Raw genomic sequence first — 22510 nt, 5'->3', positions numbered from 1 at the left:
CTAGTCCAAACTTCTCCTAAATTTAAAGGGGGGAGGGGAGAGATCTGGCTCTAGTGGTCTAATTCAAACCCATCTCTAGTACCTCAGAAATAAGCACATTGTTTTGAGTAATTGACTCACCCACGTACTATGTTATTTTCTCTTTCTGTCCTCTCACTAGCTATTGATCAATGAAACCATGTGCTTTCACATCTTAGCAGCAGCAATACAGTTTTCTTTTTCACCTATAAGGTGGGGTTTGCATTCCCTGTTGGGATGGCTAGCAAATATTGTGGTTAGGCCAAAGGAAACATTTAAATATTATTCTAATTCCTGAGATCTATTTTCCTCTTTCATTTTGTTTAAGGATTAAAAGGTCAGATCTTCAACTGATCTAAAATCTATGTAGTTCCATTGTCTTCTAAACAGCCCAAGAGCAGCTTAGGATCTGGTAAAGTGGGTGGAAAAGTGAAATGTGATGGTAACAAAACATGGATAAGAAAAAAAGAAAGAATAAATGCAAGTCAGGGCTATCCTTTAATCCTTATGTGGAAAAAATCTTATGGAATTTGGTAGAAAAATTATCTTTAAGTTTGTAAACTGATCTTTAACATGTAATGTAAATTTTATCCCTGTGGAGAATTCTACAGAATGATCAAAGAGTGCAGTAAGAACAGGATTCACTATTTAAACTCTCTAGGTTAGGTAATTTCTACATAAGGGATGATAGCAGAGTCAGGTCCAAAGTCTAGTGAAGTCACTGGAAAGGCTCCCATTGACTCCAGTGGCCTTTGGCTCTGGCTATTTGTGTATTTTAAGCAGACTACTCCTTCCCAGTTATTGAAATCCCATTGACTTTCTTCCACAGCATTAGGGAGCCTTCCCTTCAGAGAAATGAGGTGTGCAATCAGAACTATTTGCCTTACTGCACAAAGCTATGAGATGGGGAGGACAAAGTCACAGTGGAGACATTGAGACCACACAAGTTATGTCATCCTTGAAGTAAAGGGAAATCAACTCTGTCTAAATCTTTTAATTTTTTCTCTGCAATAAACCATCTACATTTGCAAACTTTGAGCTTGCTCACTGATATCTGCTTTTAACCAGGGTACTAAACCCCAGTGTACAGTAAATATTATATATGCAAGTCATTTAATTTTGTTTAATTAGGTGCACTCAACTATTTTCCTCTCAGTGAGTGGGGCATTTATATGTGTGTCTGCCATTAACACTAATGGGGTTTAGACATGTAAATTCCCCAATGCATCAAGAGGAAAACAGAAAATTCTAATTCATACATAATGGATCTGTAGCAAAATTAGCTTGTGGAATTCTTCAAATGTACTTTTCCTTCAAAAAAATCTGTCAATAAGTAGAAGGAAAATGTAGTACAATTTCTATTTGCTGCATCTCGGTTAATCAAAACTCTCTGTGATCCAAAACAGGGTAATATCTTCTATATTTATTACATAATCATACTGGAAAAAATCCTTTGATTATCTGAAAACTCAATTATCCAATAGTATCCAACATCCCCCATGACATTAAGGGTATGTCTACAGAGCAATGTTATTTCAGAATAACTGACATTATTCTGAAATAACATAGTGCGTATCTACACTACAAGCCTTTCTTTCAAAAGAATGTTGAACTGGAGGACTTCTTACTCCAACTCATAGTAACCCCCATTTCATGAGGAGTAAGGGAAGTCGAAAGGAAGAGAGTTCTTCCTTCGACTTCCTCCTGTGTAGACAGCATCAAAAGCTGAATTCAGCTGTTTCAACTTCAGCTACACAATTGATGGAGCTGACGTTGCATAGCTTAATTTGAATTTAGCCCTGCTGTAATTTGAATTTAGTCCCTTTGGGTACATCTACACAGGAACATTATTTCGAAATAACTTAGTCTGCATCTACGCAACAGGCAGTTATTTCAAAATAATGTTGAAATACTGTCAAGCTGGAGGACTTCTTACTCCGACTCCTGTAACCCTCATTATATGAGGAGTAAGGGAAGTTAGAGGAAGAGTGTTTTATTTTGAAATAAGTAAGTGCTGTATAGATGCTCCCAATTTCAATTTCAAAATAAGTGATACAATTGACGAGCTCAATTTGAGTAGCTTATTTCGAGATAAGCTCTGCTGTATAGATGCACCGTTAGTGTCCTGTTTTGAAGAATAACTGCTGATATATTTTACCTTCCCTGTGATTGTGTATCTTGCTAGCTTAGTATACAGGGTCATTGTCTTTGCAAATACTGATATAAAACGTTTGACTCTGCACATGAATTATGTAGATCCATGTATAAGGCAAAAGTTTAGTTGTGTGGGTGAGTGTACATATCAACACGTTATTTAAATGTGCTGTAGTTGGTGCTCTGATTTCTTCCAAATTCCTCACTTAAGTGGACAGTTTTTGCAGGACTTTTAAAAAGTTATCATATATGCACAAACACCAACATAAGCTTCTGTACTTCATGAAATCCTGTCTCATTTAAGTTAATAGGAGCTCTGATACTGACCTCAATGGGGCCAGCATTTCACCCCACTTCTTTTGTAGCAAGTGGCTGGAGGGACCTTAGAAAAAGCCCTTACTTCCCCCCCCCCCACTCTTTTCCATACAATATCAGTTAAATGTGTGTGTACTGAAAAAAAAACCATCCTACTAACACTCATTAAAATCTTCAGGCTCACCCCGCACACAGTGATGGGATAACGGTGAGCAGAAGTCACCTACATGTGAAGAGTGGGAAAACTAGTTTAGCAGGCCTATCCAAAAATTATAAAGATATCTCTTCTCTTCCTTTACAGGATTCTGTTCCTCAGTCCTGTGGCTTTGAAGTGTGAAGCAAAACCTATTTACATGTGCTTTGATATATTCCCAATGGGACTAAGTTACAATTCCAGGGGGAAACATAACTCTGAGTTTCATGATTTTCATGTTTACACTCTCAGGAAAAACATTACACTACTTGCCGTTTTTATTTTTCTTCAGTGAATGAATTCACATTTACAACAGCAGTTATATTCAGTTTAATTCTGCAGCCAACATTCTTACAAATCAATACTTTTGGCCAGGAAAAACCCACACAGCAATGACCTTTTCATTTATAAGCACTGAGTCATCCAGTAAGTGGAAAGTGCAATGCACAAAGTTGGATACCTTAGCAAACTATTCTTAGATTTAGCAACTCTTATTATAGTGAGTTTTGCTAAACTATTGTCTCTCAGGATACATTTAAGGAAATTTTTATTCCAACCTTTTGATTTTTTTATTTTTGGAGTCACATGAAATAGCGGTGTAAACTAAAGTATCAGATTACACTGAGCAATAGTATTTTTCTTTCTTTGTATCATCACTAGAGTATGTATAATGTATTTAAAGCTCAGCAACGATTGTCACATTCCCAATGGATTGAACAAAAATCAGCTGTAAATTCAATGGGAAAAAAATTACATCTTCCTGTAGGTTAATCAACATAGCTTACATTTCCTGCTTCCAGGTTCCTGCCCTTGGGAGCATCTGTCAAGGCTGAGTCAGCACCTTCCTCTGCAAAACTAGTAAACATGGTAGAAGACATTTCATTTTGTCATCTACCTAGGCACCCACTGGATTAGTATGCAAATAAGACAGCGCAAGAACAGACCACAGCAGCAGTGCTAATGCTCTAAGTGATCTTTCAGTGTAATTAGAATTTGTTTCATCACACTAATTTGACATGGCAAATGAGTGTAACTAAGATAAGGTGGTTTTGCAGAGCCAGAGCTCTGTAACATACACAGGAACTTGCCAGTAAGTCCACTCGTACATGGGAGTTATGTCATGTTGTAAAGAAGTGACAATTAGCAAAAGCTCTAGAAAATATCAGTTTGTTTTATTTTTAATCTGGCAATTTGACAGGTTATATTTCTTCCTGTGACAATATTACATGAGACTGCTTACAGATCTGAGCCTTTACACTAAGGAGAAACCCTTCCTGGCTCAGGATAAGCTATGCCATACCACAATTATACAAGTTTAATCATATCTGGTCCTAGGGTGTAGCAGCACTATGCTATGCTGCTGCAGGAGAGTAAAGGGACATTTTTGAGATCCCCACTCCCCAGGACGCTGTCGATGAAAGTCGCTCCATTCCAATCCATGGAGCAACACTCAGGGCAGCCTTGGTGCACGTCACGTGATCTAGTAAAACACAGGCAGTTCCCGACTTACGAACAGGTTACGTTCTGAACACCTGGTCGTAACTCAATTTGGTCGTAAGTCAGAAATACCCTTAAACGCGCTGCCCGCACTGTTTGAAAAACTTGATGTACGTGGTTCTCAACTCGAAAATATTATAATGGGGTTAATGGGAGATTGGTCATAAGTACGGCTGGTCATAAATTGGTGTGTTCGTAAGTCGCGGAGTGGCTGTAATGGGCATTAACCCTGTGTGGCTGCTTTCTCCAAGTACTGCCTGCTGTGGAGCTTTCTTCAGGCACAAGTGTTTTATAACAGGTGCCAGCTTCCTCCCAGCACCAGGGCAGTCCAGAAACACTCAGGAGTAAGAAAGAGCAACCAGATCAGCAGACAACTGGAGACAGATAATTTCAGCAAAGGTAGCTAGCCTGGGGAGGAGACTGGCTGAGGGCAAGGATGATAATCCAACTATTTAAATCTAAAATAGGGGCATGAAATAGAGCTTAGTTTTTTTTTCCAATCTATTTATCCCTAAATAAAAAGTCCCACTGGCCTGAGACAGAATGTGCTGTGTATTTAAGCCTTGGGAGATCATCCGCCAACCAGGAGTGTCTGGCTACATGTGATGTTATGCACTTTTAGTTGCATCACAAATCCACGTGCTATTCCCAAATGCTTCTTCTTTTGTATCTGACACTCCCTGAAGGACAAAGGTATTATAAGTTAATGGTGAGATTGCACTGATCCTTAAATACAGTCTTTACATCTAGCTAGGTTACTATTATTATTCTGTACCTTGCTTGTTACATATCTGAATCGGAACACAGAATATATAGAACACAATGGAAATTGTTTATAGTTTATCAGCTATCTACTGAAGTTGAGGTATATTTGCTTTGAGATTTTAAAGGAAGGCAGGCTACCTAGACAGAGAGCATTGGTAAACTACCTGTAGTTTCAATTCCACATGTTCCATTGCTCCTGTAGTGCCTGACACTGTTAAGAAGATAATCTTTTCTACAGAGTCTCTATATGTGGACACCCCCGTCCTCTCATAAAAACAAACAGAAGAGAGAGAGAGAGAGAGAGAGAGAGAAAACTGACCAGGCATAGGCTGAAAACCCAAAAAGCAGAGAGGTAGAAAGTGTGTCTATGAGGCTTCTTAGACTTTTTTAACAGACTATTCCCAAATTCCTATCTTTGGGAGATCTCCCTGTTGGCAGGACATATGACTCCTACTAATCTCAACGGATTTCTGGATAGAGCTAGGGAGTCACCCCTACACACACTCACAAAGTACCAACAAAAAAAAAAAGAAAACCTTCCCTCTCCTATTGTAAGTTTCCCTTTATGAAGACTTGGGAATGATCCTCCGCAAGGCCTTGAATGGTACAACTGGGAACCTCAAGGATTCCTTAATAGCTGCATAGTAGGAATTGCAGGGATGTATTTCCTACAAGCAGTGTGGGAGCTCAAATAGGAAAGGGCCACTTTTTCTCTCAGTCACGTTCATGCTTCTCTAATTTTATACTCATGCTCCTTATTTTTAGAGTGATTTTTACCACATTTTTATTTTTGTTTTTCATTTCTTCTTTTAGGAATGAAGAGATCTCCCTCACTCATTCAGTACCACAGAAAAGAATAACACCCCAGTGGTCTCAGTTCTTAATCCCAAAGATGGTTGTTCAAAAATGTCTCTCTCACAAACACACATACAAGTAGACTCCCTCTCTCTCTACATTTCTAATGATGAAACTTCCCACACATGATTGGCTTCTCATTTACCAAGTAATCCTCAGGCTTTTAAGGATAAAAAGTTAGTGGCAGTTCTGATCTGGGAGGGAGGGAAAGATACTTTTAAGTAAATGTAACTAAAAGCTGATAAAGCTTGATGTACAAAGTTGATGCAGTGGGGGATACATTATTCATCATCATATGTGCCATAAAATGCCTTTTTAGAGACAGAGAAAAAGGCCATACTTTAGGGAATGTTTCATGGCGAGTAAGAGGGTTAAATAAACAAATGATAATAACACCAATCAAACCTCTTTGCTTAAAGCCTGCAGAGTCAATCTGCTTCTGACTGTGGAGCTACCAACCAGCACAGGCAAACTAATTAGACACAGTCAAACACTTAGGCAATCACACCTTGTGAATGTAAGCGTCTTCCTGTCATTTGGCAAGTCTCTCAGCTGCCTCGGAGCGTGAGACAACAAATCCCCTGAAAACAAGCTCCTCGCTCTCCCTGTTAGTGAGATCTAACAGAGCACAATGGCTGGAGGTGAAAGGTGACAGTCTAGTCAGGTAATGACATCGTCTTGAACAGCCCACATTAAAATAGTGGCACTTGTTTAGACTAGCCTATTTGCACCTACCTGCAGAGGGCCTTTTTAATGTAATTATTAGCCTCTGCGGCCTTGCTTAGGATTTGAAAATATCATTCATTTTCATCTTGCTTCAGCTACTGCTGCTATCTCCTATTCACTCGCAGTCACCTCATCTCCCCACAAGTAAGTGTAGAAACGGAGGCGGTGGAAAGGAGCTGAATTAACAAGAACAAGTTGGCAGGTGAGCTATGTGACAACAACAAAAAACCGGAAAAGATTTGACAATATATTCTAATCACTACCTGCCTGCAGCAATACTGAAGTCGCTGAAATGTCTTTCTTAGGAAAACAGAAACGATACCATGATAATGGTCTAACTCTGTTAGTGAGAAGGCAAAGAGGTCAGGGACTGCTCCTCATGAACTGAAGAACAAACATTTAATTATTCTCTTTTGGAATGTTCTTATTTTTTCTTATTCTAAACTGTTCTCTATTGACAGGGTGTGATCGTAGGTATAGTCTGAAATAGCCAGGAGGGATCTCTCCAGCCGTGCAGACTGACAAAAGCAAACAACACACCATCTAATAATCTAGCTAGTACATTATAGACTTATCAACCAAAGATCATATAGCCTTCATCCCATTGCCATGTGTCCTCTTAAGCAACCATTCTGCTGGAGCAGTGCAATGAGTTAAGTTAACATATCTCTCTCTACTTGTAATTTCAGGTGCTCAGCAGAAAGGGTCCTTCTTCTGTACAAATTGAAGTGGGGTGCCTCCCAGCATGAATCAGGTGTTCTGCCAGAGAGGGGTAAGGATGTGTGTGGAGAAATAATGTAAGTGCATATGCCCAGCGGCAATAAGGAGAGATGGAGGGGACTGGTGTACTTAGGGTTATGAGCATGACAGGGCCACTATAATGGATATGCTTGCCATGAGAGTCCTGACCTTCACAGCACCAGCCAAATATCTAGGGGGCATCCTTCAATACAACAGATGCTCTACAAAGGATTAATGGAGGAGAGACAAGAACAGTTCCTTCTTCTTGCTGCAAACAGAGATCATTTCATCAAAGGCCACACAAAGAACCAGAAACAGCTGAGCTTTCCACCTGTCTGAAGGCTCAGTGTGTTATTGTATTTATGAGAATATGTTAGTACTAAACAACTGATACAGTGGGAGTCCAGACGCTTGAGTGGAGAGTTTGTGCCCTATGAAGTTTTTCCACTTGGGTCTATTGCTGTGTTAACGCTCCTACTCCTGTCTATGTGCCTTCTTTCATGCTGTCACATGTGCCTGAATACTTTTCCAATCCCAGGGTGCTAGGCCACTACCCCTCCTCATTCTAATCCTTCCAATTACTTTTTTTTTTCTGTGAGGCCAACCAACAGAAATAAATAGAAGGGCAAAAGCAGCCTTAACATTTGGGTTGGATACTGTGCTGAACTTCATAAGTAACACCTGGGGAACCTAAGACATGGGGGCTGGATGCAGCCCCTGGTGTGCCTGGATCTGGCCCTTGTGGCTTGGGGCTCCCCCAGCATTGGGGAGCTCATGCTGCCCTCCCATCTCTCCATGGGGCTGGAGCACACAAAATCTACTAGCCTGAGTCCCGCTACGCGCTGGTGTGTGAGAGAGTGGCCTTCTGCTTCTCAGTTGGGGTGGGGGCAGGTCAGTGAGGGTGTGGTTTGGTTTGGTTTGGGTTTGGGTTTTGTGCTTGTCACTTGTGTGCGGCCCCTGACTGATCAATAGTCAGCACAACAATCAGGCCTTTCTCATTAACTATACTAACAGGACCTGCAAACCCATTCCTCTCATCTCGAAATAGCATGCCAGCTTGACATAATTTCAATGTTGAGTAGTATCATTGCCCCATATAAGCCAAATGATCACAAAGTCACATGGCACCAGGAAAGCAGTATGTACTCATTCTTCCATCTGGCTATGATGAATGAGGGTCCTTTCACTGTACTTGTACCACAAGCTGATATTGTGCAGCTGACCCACAATGACAGCTGGAATCACGGCCACTGTTAGAGCTAATGATGCCCAACATAAAGACAGAAGTGAGTTCTGGAGGGTGCCGCCTCTGGGTCAGTCTTAGCTCATTTGTCAAGCTGCCTGGCCTGTTCACTGGTGCCTCCATGCTCTCCTCCACTGGCCGGCGAAAAGCACTGCTTTCAGGGGTACTCAGTGAAGCCTGTTGAGAGACAAGAAGTTGGCAGGAGTTCTCATGACAGGGTGGCAAAGGCAAAACAGGTAGCCAGATGGATGTGGTGAGGCCTAAGGCAAAGGCTGCAAGCAAAGATTATATGCATTGCAAAGGAGGTGATTTATTCTAATGCTGCCTCTGATGACAGTGCTCTTACTGCATTTAGCATCCCTAACTGATCCTTGGCTACACTGCAGTATCTTGAAAGAAATTCCATTGTCACCACTTGCAGGCCACTCTCTCTACAGAGAGTTTTAACCATTCTGGTTAGTACCCAGCCAGTCAGGAGCAGCCTGCACTTTTGATAGAGCAATGGTGCTCATGATAAAGGCATGACAGCTTAGATCAGAGGTGGCCAGACTCTGGCTTGCGAGCCACATGGGGCTCTTTTATCATTAAGTGCTGCTCCTGGAGTCACCTACAGCCTCCCCCATTCTCCAGCAACCAGACTGGGGGAAGGAGGAGCTCAGGACCTCTTCCTTGCAGCAGGGTGGTAGGGTAAGTGCTTCTGCCCAGCAGAAAGGAGGCACAGGGTGCATCTGCTAGGGCTTGGAGCTTCAGGAGCATGAGGACTGAAGCCCTAAGCCCTGGCAGGTGCCTCACACGGGACTGAATCTGAAAGCCCCAGCAGGTGTATTCCAGTTGCTGAGTTTCTCTAGATTGTCATATGTGGCTCGGAGGGTCCATACGTTTGGCCATCCCTGCCGTAGATTATCTAGGCAAAGCTCCTTTGCTCACCTTATCCACCATTTCCTAGGGAGTCCTGCCTCTTCAGCAAGCACAAGGTGAATAATGGGGAAGGGCACTTCAGAAAACGAAGACTTTTGCCAGTCTTGGGTCCAGCTCTTATGTTAAAAAAATCCTCCTCACTTGGCTCCTCTTTTAAATAATGTTTTAACGGAAATCCCACATACAGGAGAAACATTTCCACAGCACGGAACAAGCCAAGGAATGGCTCAAAAAATACCCGAGGCAAATTAAAGCCCAATTTAACTTTTGCTCAATAACTTCGCTTTTTCTGAATGAATCATTTATGTGGTAAAAAACTTCAGCTTATCGTACTGGAAAATTCAATTAATAGCCAAGGTACTTATGGCACAGGGGAGGGCAGCAGAAAAAGTTTCAGTCAAAGAGCAGAAACAAAAACCAATTTGACATAGGAAATCTCAACCAAAGAACTGTCAAGGTGAACAGTTTGCAAACAATCCATAGGCTGGCATTTATTTGCATAAACTATTTGATGAATATTTATGAACAACAAATCCATCTGGAGAGATCAGGAGTGGTTTGGGAATTATTCAGAATACATAATAATTAATAAAAATTCATCTGATAATTAACTCACAACAGATTTCCTGATTATCCCTGTTTAGGAATATTTTCAAACCCTGCATGATTATCACTGGAAGTACTCACATAGTCTGATGTTCTCTATTAACAATTTTCTATTTCTGTCTTATGCCTTGGTCCTGCAAGCACTTATGTGCGTGCTTCATTTTCCTTCATGAGTAATTCTATTGATTTTAATGGTACCAAAACTAGGCACGTGTGTGTTTGCAGGATGGGAACCTTAGTCGCCTTATCAAATTTCTCTGAGTCACTAGTCATAAGTCACTAGTGAGGGCTGGTTCAAACAAATATGAAGTTACTCATTTGTCCCTCTGCCTCCCATGCCAGATCATGCAAAGTTTTGGATCCATAGATAGTAACAATATGGAATGTCTACAAAACCGACTTTTTCCCACCATAACTCAAGTCACCTCCCCACATTTCAATCATTGTTTTCACTCTTCTGCATTCAGCTCTTCAGTCTTTCAGGTTGTCTTCAGTCTTATCTGTCTGACCATCTCCCACTGTCCTTTAATCAGCCACTACCCTTTAATACAGTCTTGACCTTAGCCAAGTGTTTACCCAGGCCACCGCTAAAGTTCCATCTGCACTGGTACATGTTTATTCACAAGGTACATTTATGAGCTTATAGAATGAAACGGAAAGTTTAATCTGCAGTGAAAGACATCTTCCATGAGAATGGCAGAGCACTCAGGACCTTTGAAAATCAGACCAGTGTCTGCATATAGACAGGTGATAGAAATGTAGTCGTGTTAGTCTGGGGTAGTTGAAGCAAAATGCAGGACAATGTAGCACTTTAAAGACTAACAAGATGGTTTATTAGATGATGAGCTTTCGTGGGCCAGACCCACTTCTTCAGATCAAAAAGTGGGTCTGGCCCACGAAAGCTCATCATCTAATAAACTATCTTGTTAGTCTTTAAAGTGCTACATTGTCCTGCATTTTGCATATAGACAGAGCTGCCTAACTCTAGACACCCTTTTAAACAATATTGGTCATGTAACTGAACGGAAAACATTTTGGAATTTATATTATATGGAATCCAACCCATAGTAAAAGGGAAATCTATATACGCTCTATGAATCAATGGCTAGTCAGAAAAAGAAATCTACTACGTAAAAATTCCACTAAACCGATAGAGCAAGAGAAGAATGATCATTTACTAATAGAGAAAAAAGGCTAACCCATACTAAAAAGACATGATCACCATTGTAAATTCCTAAAGGGAAGTGATCAGCTGACTTTGCGGAACAGGCAGGATGGTACAATATTGCCAACTGATCTTGAAAGTAACACTTGGATTTCACAGGAAGCCTCTTGCTTTCCCCTCCTCCTTTTCACTGTGGAGGGAGGACAAAAACGGAGTGCAGTGAATAGCCTTCAAGAGACTTCATTGCAAAATGATGTGTGCATATTAAGAAAACAATGGCTCACAGATACCATGGGATTGGAGCAATGGTATTAAGAGGTGTGGCTGGAGCTTTTTACACAGGTAAATTGTAACATCACCAGTATAACATGCACAGCTGACCTGCAGAACAGATGATTGAACTTCCTTTGAATGTACATTCACTCCATCCTGGGTCCAGAACCTCCACATATGTATTCTGTAACACTGAGGTCAGACCCATTCACTGTTGTATGCATGTTCCTCCTCTGGTTCAATACACCTGAAGTTCTTAAGGCTCCATTCAGAAATTCTCCTCTGCAAATTGCTATAAAAACGGAACATTCAGAATTTGTGGGCATATACATAGAATTTAGGATTAAAAATCAAAATGAGTGGCATCACATGATTAACAGTGACAATTATTAACACTGATGAGATTCACTTATTACCATAGCTTCTGAATGCCTCACAATCTTTAATGGGTTTATCCTTGAAACACCCTGTGAAGTAGTAGAGACGTTTTATTCACATTTTACAGATGGGGAACAGAGGTACAGAAAGATTAAGTGATTTTCTCTAGGTCACCCAGACAGACTGGCATAGCAGGGCATACAATCTGCCTCTCCTCAGTTCTCAACTAGTGCTCTAACCACTGAACCATCCTTCCTCTCTGGAAGGATTGGAAGTAGACTATGCTTCTGAACTGTGGAATAAGGCCTAGTTTGATTACTGATACAGTTCCCCTACTGCTCAGTTCTATTAACATAAAAATAATTTTTTAGCTTGACATCTTACTCTGGGATTGCTCACTCTATACTTTGAGGACAGGAAGTTCCTTTGGTATTGGGAACTGCATGATTTCTCGCCAAAATGAAAAAGAAATAAAAATTTTATCTGTCATTTCTCTCTTTCCTGGTTATTTTTGATGTGCATATAATACTATGAAATTTTGTTTGTTCAGATATACACTCGTAGGAAATAAATATTAGTCAGAAGCCCTCTTTTTCACTCACACAAGATTTAATGTAGAAATTATGCAAGAAGCAAATGTAAAAGCCTGGTGGCATAAACTGGTCACACATCACAGCTCTTAAACGAGTGGGCAGTTTTGTACTCTGGTAGAAACAAGCTAGTTGAAGATTCAAAATCTAGAAGGCTATCTCCCCTGTCTCCTTAAATGCAGAGAAAGAAGCATTAGGTTCAAATAGTAGCCACAGGAAAGAGGAAAGTGAATAGCTGAACACTGAATGATCGTTTGATTGCTGTAGTCTCTGAGGTTTTATCACATTAGAATAGGTTTAACCCCTGAAAGGCTGGTCACTAGTCAAGTGTGATAGGGAACCTGTGCTTTGTTAGAGAGAGAAAGCAAAAGAAATGCACTGCTGCTTATGGCATTCCATTAATAAGACTCACACCCTGTGATAGGAACATTTGTATACAGATGTGTTCTTTGGGACATAGCCAAGAGCAGAACACCCTAGTGAATCACAATATACAGTTAATGAGTTATTATTTTGGGTGAATTTGGCACTATGAGTTAATAGAACCAATTTATCCCCAAAATGCTAAATCATTTAGCGCTCCTTTGGAGGTGCTAAGTGCATCTAGAACTTTGGGATGCTGTCAGTAAAAAATTAGAGACTAGTCAACGCGATGCCTAATCATTTGCATTCCTTCATATTATTATCTATACTACCCTTGGAAGCCAGATGCACGAAGAGTTTTAGACAGAATAGCTAGTTTTTTGTTGCAGGAAGCAATGGGACAATCTGATTAAGTTGTAGAGCTAGTACCTGTTTAAAAAAGATGGCCATAAGAAAATAGGCTATTGTAACTGCGAGACTTCCAGTGAAAACAAGTAAAAATAGACAGAACCTGCAAAATTCAAAATTAGATTTCAAATACTCAATTATTGGGATGTTTGGATTGGAGTTTTGTTTCAGACAATTATAGAGAGAGGAATTACTGACAAAGTCCAGATCTGGGATTCGATTTCACATCTCTCTGGAGCTTAAAGGAAACTGGTCATTGTGAGGATTTAGTTTGATATAATCTCCAGTGGGAGGAAAGAGTCACATGATTCTCTGTTTTCAGACTATTTATCCATGGCAGAAAGTGCTTCCATAGACATAAGACCTACTTTGTGGGAAATTCCCCTTAACTCCTCCTTTTCGGATTAACAGCTACTATGCCCTGCCCAAGCCAAGCAAAGGAGTTGCTCTGAGAAGTTCAAGGTGGTGTCTTACATACTTGAAATTTTCATTTTAAATACCAAATTTAAAATGTTCTTTGTTTTTGAGAGCTATACCAATGGTCTTCATTAACCTACCATTCTAAATTCAGTGCACTGAAAGTAAAGCAAAAATTAGAGTTATGCCAAATTATTTGATAGCAGTGAACTGTGACTCATGTCAAGTTATGTTATGTATCATAAAATCACTGTACAGTATGACACAACGTAAGCAACATGAGTGGTGCAAATGTGACACAGCAGAGAAAAAAGGGTTCCTTCCCCCTCCCTCTTTTTTAAAGAGGGTTTTACTTTTAATCAGATAGCAGCTGTCAATTCAGATAACAGCTGCCTGACCCAAATTTTCAGCTGACTGAAGTGGACAAATACTAAAGTTTGGACTTTCTATTAGCAAAAGCTAACATTCCAGGCTAGCATTTCCCAGCTAAAGTACTCTTCTTCCCCCCCCTCCCCCCCCCCCCCCCCCGGCCGCCCCTTTCCCTTAACACTAGCTAGTTTTTCTTGCTGATACTTGAATCAATAATTTCATTTCTACATTACAAATCTTAAAACAATACTGGTAAAAAAGTATACTGGAATTTTACTTACTCATGTTTAATTATTGATGTAGGCTTCTTTAAACATATTTGGCTCTCTGAAACAGCTCTTTAGAACTGTGTTCCATTTCTTATTGCTTACCTATTCTGTTTGTTCTCTGCCTCCCTGATCCTTTTCGATTTTCTGCAGGTTAGCAAGTGCTGCATTGTCTGCTTTTGAAATGTGTCTTTAGGCATGCTTTTGTTTGACAAGGAATGCCAAGGCTGAGCTGACAAAGTCTGTTTGAAAATCTTTTTCCAGGTATACAAGATCAGTAAGTCTGTTCAATGTATTCTGTGATTAGTATTTTTCTTCAGATATTTATATCAACATTTCAGTTTTAGTGAAAGATGTTTTCTGAGCATACCTGTCAGTGAGAAACTTACTAAAGGTAAGTAACAGTATCATTTATATATTCAAATGTATAAATATATTTATGGTAAATAGTTGACATCTCTCTCCATATAACTTAAAAGAAAATATACCTTTAACAAGCACTCAGGCACTGTTCTTTTCACAGGCTGAAACAAATATCAGCTTAGGAAATCTGTCTTTTAGGTATTTTGGTTCAAGCACTGTGCAACCATGATTTCTTTAAACGTAATATTTATAGAATCATAGGGTTGTAAGAGACCTCAGAAGGTCATCGAGTCCAACTCCCTGCTAACAGAAGGAGCAATCTAAATGTCTGCACTTTCTTACCTGGTGGCGGGGTAGGGAGGGGGGAAATGGGGATGATGTTTGTCCTTTAAGCCAAAGTATCCAGCAAAGGAAACTTTTGTGTGCTCTAAATGCAATTGTGAATTACAAATAAGCTGAGCACATCTTCCCTCTTACTTCCCCAGGCATAGCTCTGGATCCATTTCCATGGTAAAACAGGTTCAATACTAGAGTAGCAGATTGACCAAAGACTATCCATAATGTGGAAACAGCTCCCCAGTCTGTGGGCAGATTTGGTCAGTTTGAATGTGCACTTAAAACACTTCAATTTCTCTTGTATCCTGTATAGCTACAACATGCAATATCTCTATCACATGATATTGTACCATAGAGAGAGACTCTTCAGCCGTGCCTACTACTGTGTGAGATCGCCTAAATTCTTGGAAAACAGGAGGTGGAACTATTAAACACTGTCTATTCGTATTCTTATGCTCAGAGATACAGCTGCTGTCTCATACTTCTATTGCTTCTGAACAATCACCTGTAGGGGATGAACCATATAATATATTCTGTATCTTCTCATTGCACATGGAGAAGATTGGCACCCAACGACCATAAAACACTATGTAATGTATTGTGTAGTATGGGATCTCCAAAACAGTTCTCTCCCCTTTGGAATAAGAAAATTAATACAAGCATCCAGAAGTCTTAATGTTGATCCAAAAAAGAAGACCGCTCAGTGAACCAATTCTCCATTCCAGACACACTTGAATTCTGGGTTTTGTCAGATTCAGATTTGAGTTTAGATTTATTCCATTTTGCGTTTAGCCTCTATCTTTACAAACCAAATGCCTGGAAATGAACACTCCCAGATTTAGGGCTTTCAAAATACAGATCCAAATTTTGCAGTTTTAGCCCATCTTTGATCCAAAGTATCCAGACTATTAGGTTCCTTATGTTCTCCAATAACTTCTATCTCCCACCATCTTGTAGCCTGCCCATGGACAATGGCCTCATTTTTCCCTGCCCAGGAGTCTCTCATACATCTCCCACATTACAAAGTTCAACACATTAGATGGCCATATCCCCAGACCACGTGTAGTTTGAATTCAGTAATGGTTAGTGGCCAGCACTGTTCCCTGTAAGTTGTGCCCATGGGTGACCACCCAGAAGAGATTCAAATGCTACCCAGCTGAGTAGCAGAGCACCCACAGCTGGCATCATGTGTTTCTACTGCTGGTTCACATGCACACATGCCTCAGTGCACAGCACAAAATGTATTCTGTACATGATGGAAAAAATTAGAGGGAACACTGGTGGCCAGCAAAAATGCTTCCAGGGCCACTGGGTATAAGTGTGGACATGAGAAGGAAAATTGTGGCCTATAAATGGACATGAGAAGGAAAATTGAGGCCTATAAATGGCTCCAGAGTGGAGCAACATAGTAAGCAGGACCTAGTTAGAGCGCATTATAGCAAGTTTGAAAGACATGCAAAGTGAAAGATCAATATCCAACCCAATAAGAGCACTGCAAAAAAAAGTCTGTATTCCTTCACATTCAATCTGGGTTTGGCTAAAGGTTGAAGACATTTCTTACTTGTTCCTAAACTGGTTCGAACATATCTACTCAGAATTAGAGCAGGTGAAATTATTGATTGCAATCGAGTTACCTGAGGAAATCATCCAGTGTTAATGTTTGCAAACAGATAATAATTAGTGCTAACCTTTCAGAAACTATATTGATTCTAAAACATTTTCACCAGCTTAATCAGTAGTGGTCTGAATACTCAAACAATTAATTATATGGCTCCATGAATAAAATGGCCCAATCTCATATTTGTGATAATATTTTATTAATTGATTTTATATTGTCACTAGATGACATTAGTGATAATATAACTAAGATTATTGAAGCCATGACAATCACAGAAAAATAAAAGTTTGATCAAAAATTTCCCCAAATTTGTAGAAAATACACATATGCTAAATGACTGTCTCTCATTTGGAGGCAGGGCACATTCTCCTCTCTGTCTTTTTGTATAATTAAATAATGTATTGATTTTAAGGGTGAATTAAGAACATATTTCATTTCACTGACAACAAAAAGCTTTAGAGTAGGATGATATCTAAATTTTATAAATATAACAAGTAGAGAGTTCAGCTCTGCATTATTGTAACATCAAGGTTGCATAGGAGTTAAATGGTGATAGACGATTGTGGTTGTAAAGGGAATGAGAATTATTTCTACAGGACAGGGTATTGTGTATGACCACTTCTTTTTCTGCTTCTTTGGATTCACAAATACATAATAGGCAGCTATTTTGAGATGCATAATGAATTTGTAAGTCACTGGAGTAAAAAATAGAAATTGTTTGGTTTCAGATGTTTTATTTTAACTGACTTTTTAAATGATAGTTTTAAACTGGAGCTTTAAAAAATCATTAAAAAAATGTGGTTTACTTTGGTTTCATTAACTATTTTTAAAGTGGATTTTAATTACTCCATAATGTCTCTGGACTTAAAGAGGAAAATAATGGAAAAGGTCTATATTGATGTCAAAGTGCAAATCATAAATATTCTAACACTCTTCTCTTTAAATAAAAGCACCAATGTAATGTATTTTAATCTAGAAAAGGATAACAATTGACCTTAACTTTGAAATATGCAAAAAGGATTTTGCTTATGATCTTTTGCCATATACAATGGACCCAGTCAATTCAGACATCATACGAAAGTTGATCTTGTTTAAAAGGTGCTTGGCTCTCTAATTACATGAGAAATACCTTTCTTTAATAATTTATTAGAAATATGGGACAAGATAAAGACAACATCTAAAAATACCAACTGCATAAACTAGGCTTGAACTGCTCTGTTAAAATTAAAAGCTGAAATTCTTTGACTGTCTCACTTTCTAGCAGAACACAAGAAAGGAATATTTTAGTTGGTTCTCACCCTCCAGGCAAAGTCGTATAAAACCCCTGGCCTGATTCCAACCCCATTATCAAAGGACCACTCACCTAATCTAAAAAAGCAGCTCTTCATCAATTTATCATTAACAAGAGCATTACAATATAATGTAGGGAAATGGCTTTCCACCAGGGATTCAGTTAATGGGAGGCTAGAGCCAGATAACAAGCATGGCAGAAGATATGCCACAGTAGGTGACGATAATATACATATATTCTAGGCGAAGAACACTGCAAATAACTTCCCTAACTGTTGATGAGTTTTCTTCAATAGTAAAAAAAAAAAATTAAGTAACATTAAAAGTTTAAGTTTCATTGTACTTTTACTGCATCATGCACCAATATACCCAGTTATTACCCATCACTTTATATGAAATGTTACAGGCAATTTATTCAGCAATAAATGGAAATGTGACTTAAGAAGGTTTTGCTTTATTACTGCAGGATTTACCAAGTTAGTGTTGGTCTCTGTTTGATTAATATAGTGTTTCCAACACTAAGCATTCAAAAATCATGAGCCAGGCACCAAAAATCTGAGACATTCGTTCAGAAATCTTGAAATAATACATCTGGGATTCTTTTTGAGGCCTTTTTGGGTTTGTATCAGTGGAATTAATGTTTTCAAGCTTTTTTCTGCACCTATGGGACCTAGAAACACAGGGGAAGGGGGCTTATGTTTGTTTTTTAATTTTGTAGGGCAAGGCTTGGTGGGGGGGTTAACAAAAGCTGGGATTCTCTCAGAACACAAACCCAGGACCTGGGGCTTTCAGAAAAACACCAAATATCACAGGACTCACCATATATTAGGATAAAATCAGGATGGTTGGTAATGCATATTTTGTCCATTGTCTTTGCATACATTTTAAGAGACCCAAAGGCAGCAGTGAAGAAACTTCTGTTCTGCGTTTTCTCCTTGGGGATGCTTATAGCACATGATTGTAGCACCAGGAGACTGAGCTGCACTAGCTTTAATCTCACTATTGTGGAATGAAGCTACGGCAGTTTGGGCTTCAGTGTGGGCTAGCAACCTGCTCGTGTATCCAGGGTCCCTGGTAGTTTTGTGCAGGGATGGCTTGCCCACACCACCGGGTCTCCAAAATAAATGTTAATCACGCCAGTTAGATTGACACAAATGTGGGCTTGCCTACCTGCCCTATAATCATACCTACATTTAAAGTGGACTCGTGTCCTTACTAGTTGCACTGAAGCATTTGACTGAATTAAAAATGATAAACAATACACAGACATGTGCATTAATTAGAGCTGAGTGAATACTGAATATTGAAAAAGAAATTCACATCAAGTCATAGAAATGAAGGACTAGAGGGGACCTCATCATGTTATCTAGTCCATTCCCCTGCACTGAGACAGGACTAAGAATTATCTAGACCATCCCTGACAGATGTTTGTCTAATCTCTTCTTAAAAACCTCCAAGGATGGAGATTCCACAGCCTCCCTAGGTAATTTATTCCAGTGCTTAACTACCTGTACAGTGAGGAGGTTTTTACTAATGTCTAATCTAAATCTCCCTGGCTGCAATTTAAGTTCTTTACTTCTTGTCCTGTCCTCAGTGTTTAAGAAGAACAATTTAACACCCTCCTCTTTATAACAACCTTTCATGTATTTGATGACTATTATGTCCCTCACTACCCACACCCGGCTTCTCTTCTTCAGACTACACAAACCCAACTTTTTCAGTCTTTTCTCATAGGTCATGTTTTCTAAATCTTTAATCATCTGTGTTGCTCTCCTCTGGACTTTCTCAAATTCGTCCACCTCTTTCCTGAAGTGTGATGCCCAGAACCGGACACAGTATTCCATTTGATGCCTTATTGTTGAGTGAGGTGAAATAATTATTCTTTGTCTTGCTTACAATACTCCTATTAATACAGCCCAGAACTATGTTTGGTTTTTTATTAACAGTATTACATTGTTGACTCATATTTAATTTATGATCCACTATAATCCCAGATCATCTTCTGCAGTAGTCCTTCCAAGGCATTTGTATTTTGTATTTATGCAATTGATTATTCCTTCCTCAGTGTAACACTTTACATTTTCTCTTATTGAATTTCATCCTGTTTATTTCAGCCCACTTCTCCAGTTAGTCAAGATCATTTTGAATTCTGTTTCAGTCTTCAAAAGCATTTGCACCCTCTTCAGTTTGGTAACATCTAGAAACTAAGAGAGTACACTTATGATGCCATTATGTAAATGATTTATGAAGATTTTGAATGGAATTAGACCGAGGACAGATCCTTTTCGGATCCTGCTTGATATACCCTTCCAACCCAATTGTGAACCATGGATAACTACTGAGTATATTTTTTCCAACTGGTTGTGCACCTGGCTTACTGAATAGTGATGGGATTACTCAAATGCTTTGCGGAATCAGGGCATAAGTAACAAAGTTAACAAATTCTGAATTCCAAATGTAGCAAGCGTAAACAAAATTTGGAAAAAAATCATAAAATAATTTTACCAAATAACAAATAGTTTTGATTGAACTATGAAATGTTTAAAATCATGCTATTTCCATTTATGTCTCGGAATGACATGACATATGCTGAAAAACACCAAGTGGTACATGCACTTATCTGTTTAGTAGTACAGGTCACCATGAACACTTCACCCCATGGTGCTTGCTTCCTGCACTGGCTTCCCATTAAATACAAAATTCAGTTCCAATTCCGCAGCCTGAAATTCTGTGCCCTCTGTAGGACTGACCCTAGCTACCTGAGAAATCCCCTCTCCCTTCCTTGACTGTGACCTTCCATGACCAAACTGCTCTCCACCAAAGAATGACTCTGTCAGCACACAGGAGAATAATGCTCATGAGCGAAGGAGACAGAACTTTCACAGGATGTGTCTCTGGCAGAGGGACCTTAAAGAAGAATAATCATGGCACTAATCTCTTTCAAAACACAATGCTGTGGCTTAGTTTCCTTCAATAATTTCTTTAAGCAAACAAACCAAAACTCTGAATCAAGCTATTTTCTCTGCAGAGTGACAAGGAAGAAAGGGGGCTATTGTGTCTTTATTTCTTTTGTGTTTTAAAAAAAATATTTAGGATGGGATGGACAAGGTATTTCTTGCGGGCTGCATCGGGCCTGCCAACCCACCAGATCCAGCCCGTGGACATCCCTGATGGAACCCTCAGGCACGTAGCAGCTGCTGTTTTAAGCGGAGGACTGCTCCATGTGTCTCTGTGCTCTGGAGGGAGGGGGAAGCTTTGTGTGATCTCCCCGCCACAAGCCCAATCCTCAGCTCCTATTGGCCAGAAACAATCAGCCAATAGGAACTGAGAGATTGGCCTGGGGGATGGGGTAAGCCTCTCTCCCTTCTCAGATCTGAGAGCCACATGGAAGGAACAGCCTGCATTTTCAAGAGTTCTGGGGCTGCAGCCATCAGGTAACCCAGAATGGCTGCCTTGGCAGTGCTGCTGGCCAGGAGATGCTTAGGTAAGCACTTCCCAGCCAGAGCCTGCCACTGGCACCCCTACTCCTCCCATATCCCAGCTCCCTCCCCCAGGTCACCATCCAAACCCTCTGCACCTCCTGGCCCAGATCACAACTCTCTCCCAGACCTTGTACCTCCTCTGGCACCCCTCCCCCAGGCCAGAACTCTCTCCTGCACCCATACTGCCTCTCAGACCCTGCATCCCAATCCCCTGACCCAGGTCACAACCACATCTTTCACCCAAAATCCCTCTCAGTCCTCACACCGTCTCCTGTATCCCAATCTCTTACCCTGTGTTCCCTTCTGTATTCAGACTCCATCCTAGACCCTGCGCCCCCTCCATAGAAAATTGCAGCCCTTGACCACTTTCCAATTTTGGAGTGGCCTTCCACCAAAAATTATTGCCCACTGCTGATTTAGGAGGTGCTCATACAAGGGGTAACTCATACAAGCTGATTGATATTGATATAGATTGATATTTCAAGAACAGAATAAGAGGCAGGTTTCACATAACAATGAGACTCACTCAGCTATTGTGAGGTTATTGCTAAAGTCCTCCAAGCATTGTCAAAGTATCTGATCTTCTAAAATTTCTGCTAAATACAGAAATATCTTTTTTTTTGTATATCTAATTCTATCATTGGAGTTGGGATGGGTATTGTCTGCTTCCTCTAAAGCAGCTGGAATTAGTCATATCTGAAGACAGAACATTGTATTTGATAGGCTACTGGCCTCATCCATTATAGGAAATCCCTGTCCATGGTGCTGCTGCACTGTCTCGAGCTACAAAAGAATATTGTACTACTTTTGGACGTGTTGTTTGAGTTACTATGGCCACACTTCTATGCAGCATTCCAATCACATTAAACTCAGTCATATGATGCAAGATGTGTCATATTTTTTGGTGCATGCGTCTGTGTGTATATAAGAGCAGTTTTGCTGGCGAAGATTTTGTCATAAAGTGTCATGATGCCTATTGTTGCTGACAAACCCATCATTAAAAAGTTAAAAAAGACAGTGCAAGCTCCGGACAGAGTGGGAAATCAATTACAACTGGATTCGTCAATCATATGGCTGTGCTACAGAGGCATTTTGTAAATAGTGTAAAAAAGACTTCTGCCTGGCAGTGAGTCAGATGTGAAGCATCATCCCAGTGGGAAA

Source organism: Pelodiscus sinensis, chromosome 9 (genome assembly GCF_049634645.1).
Source record: "Pelodiscus sinensis isolate JC-2024 chromosome 9, ASM4963464v1, whole genome shotgun sequence".
Lineage (NCBI taxonomy): Eukaryota > Metazoa > Chordata > Testudines > Trionychidae > Pelodiscus > Pelodiscus sinensis.
The sequence above is the reverse complement of the archived record's forward strand: the minus strand, read 5'-3'. Positions refer to the sequence as shown.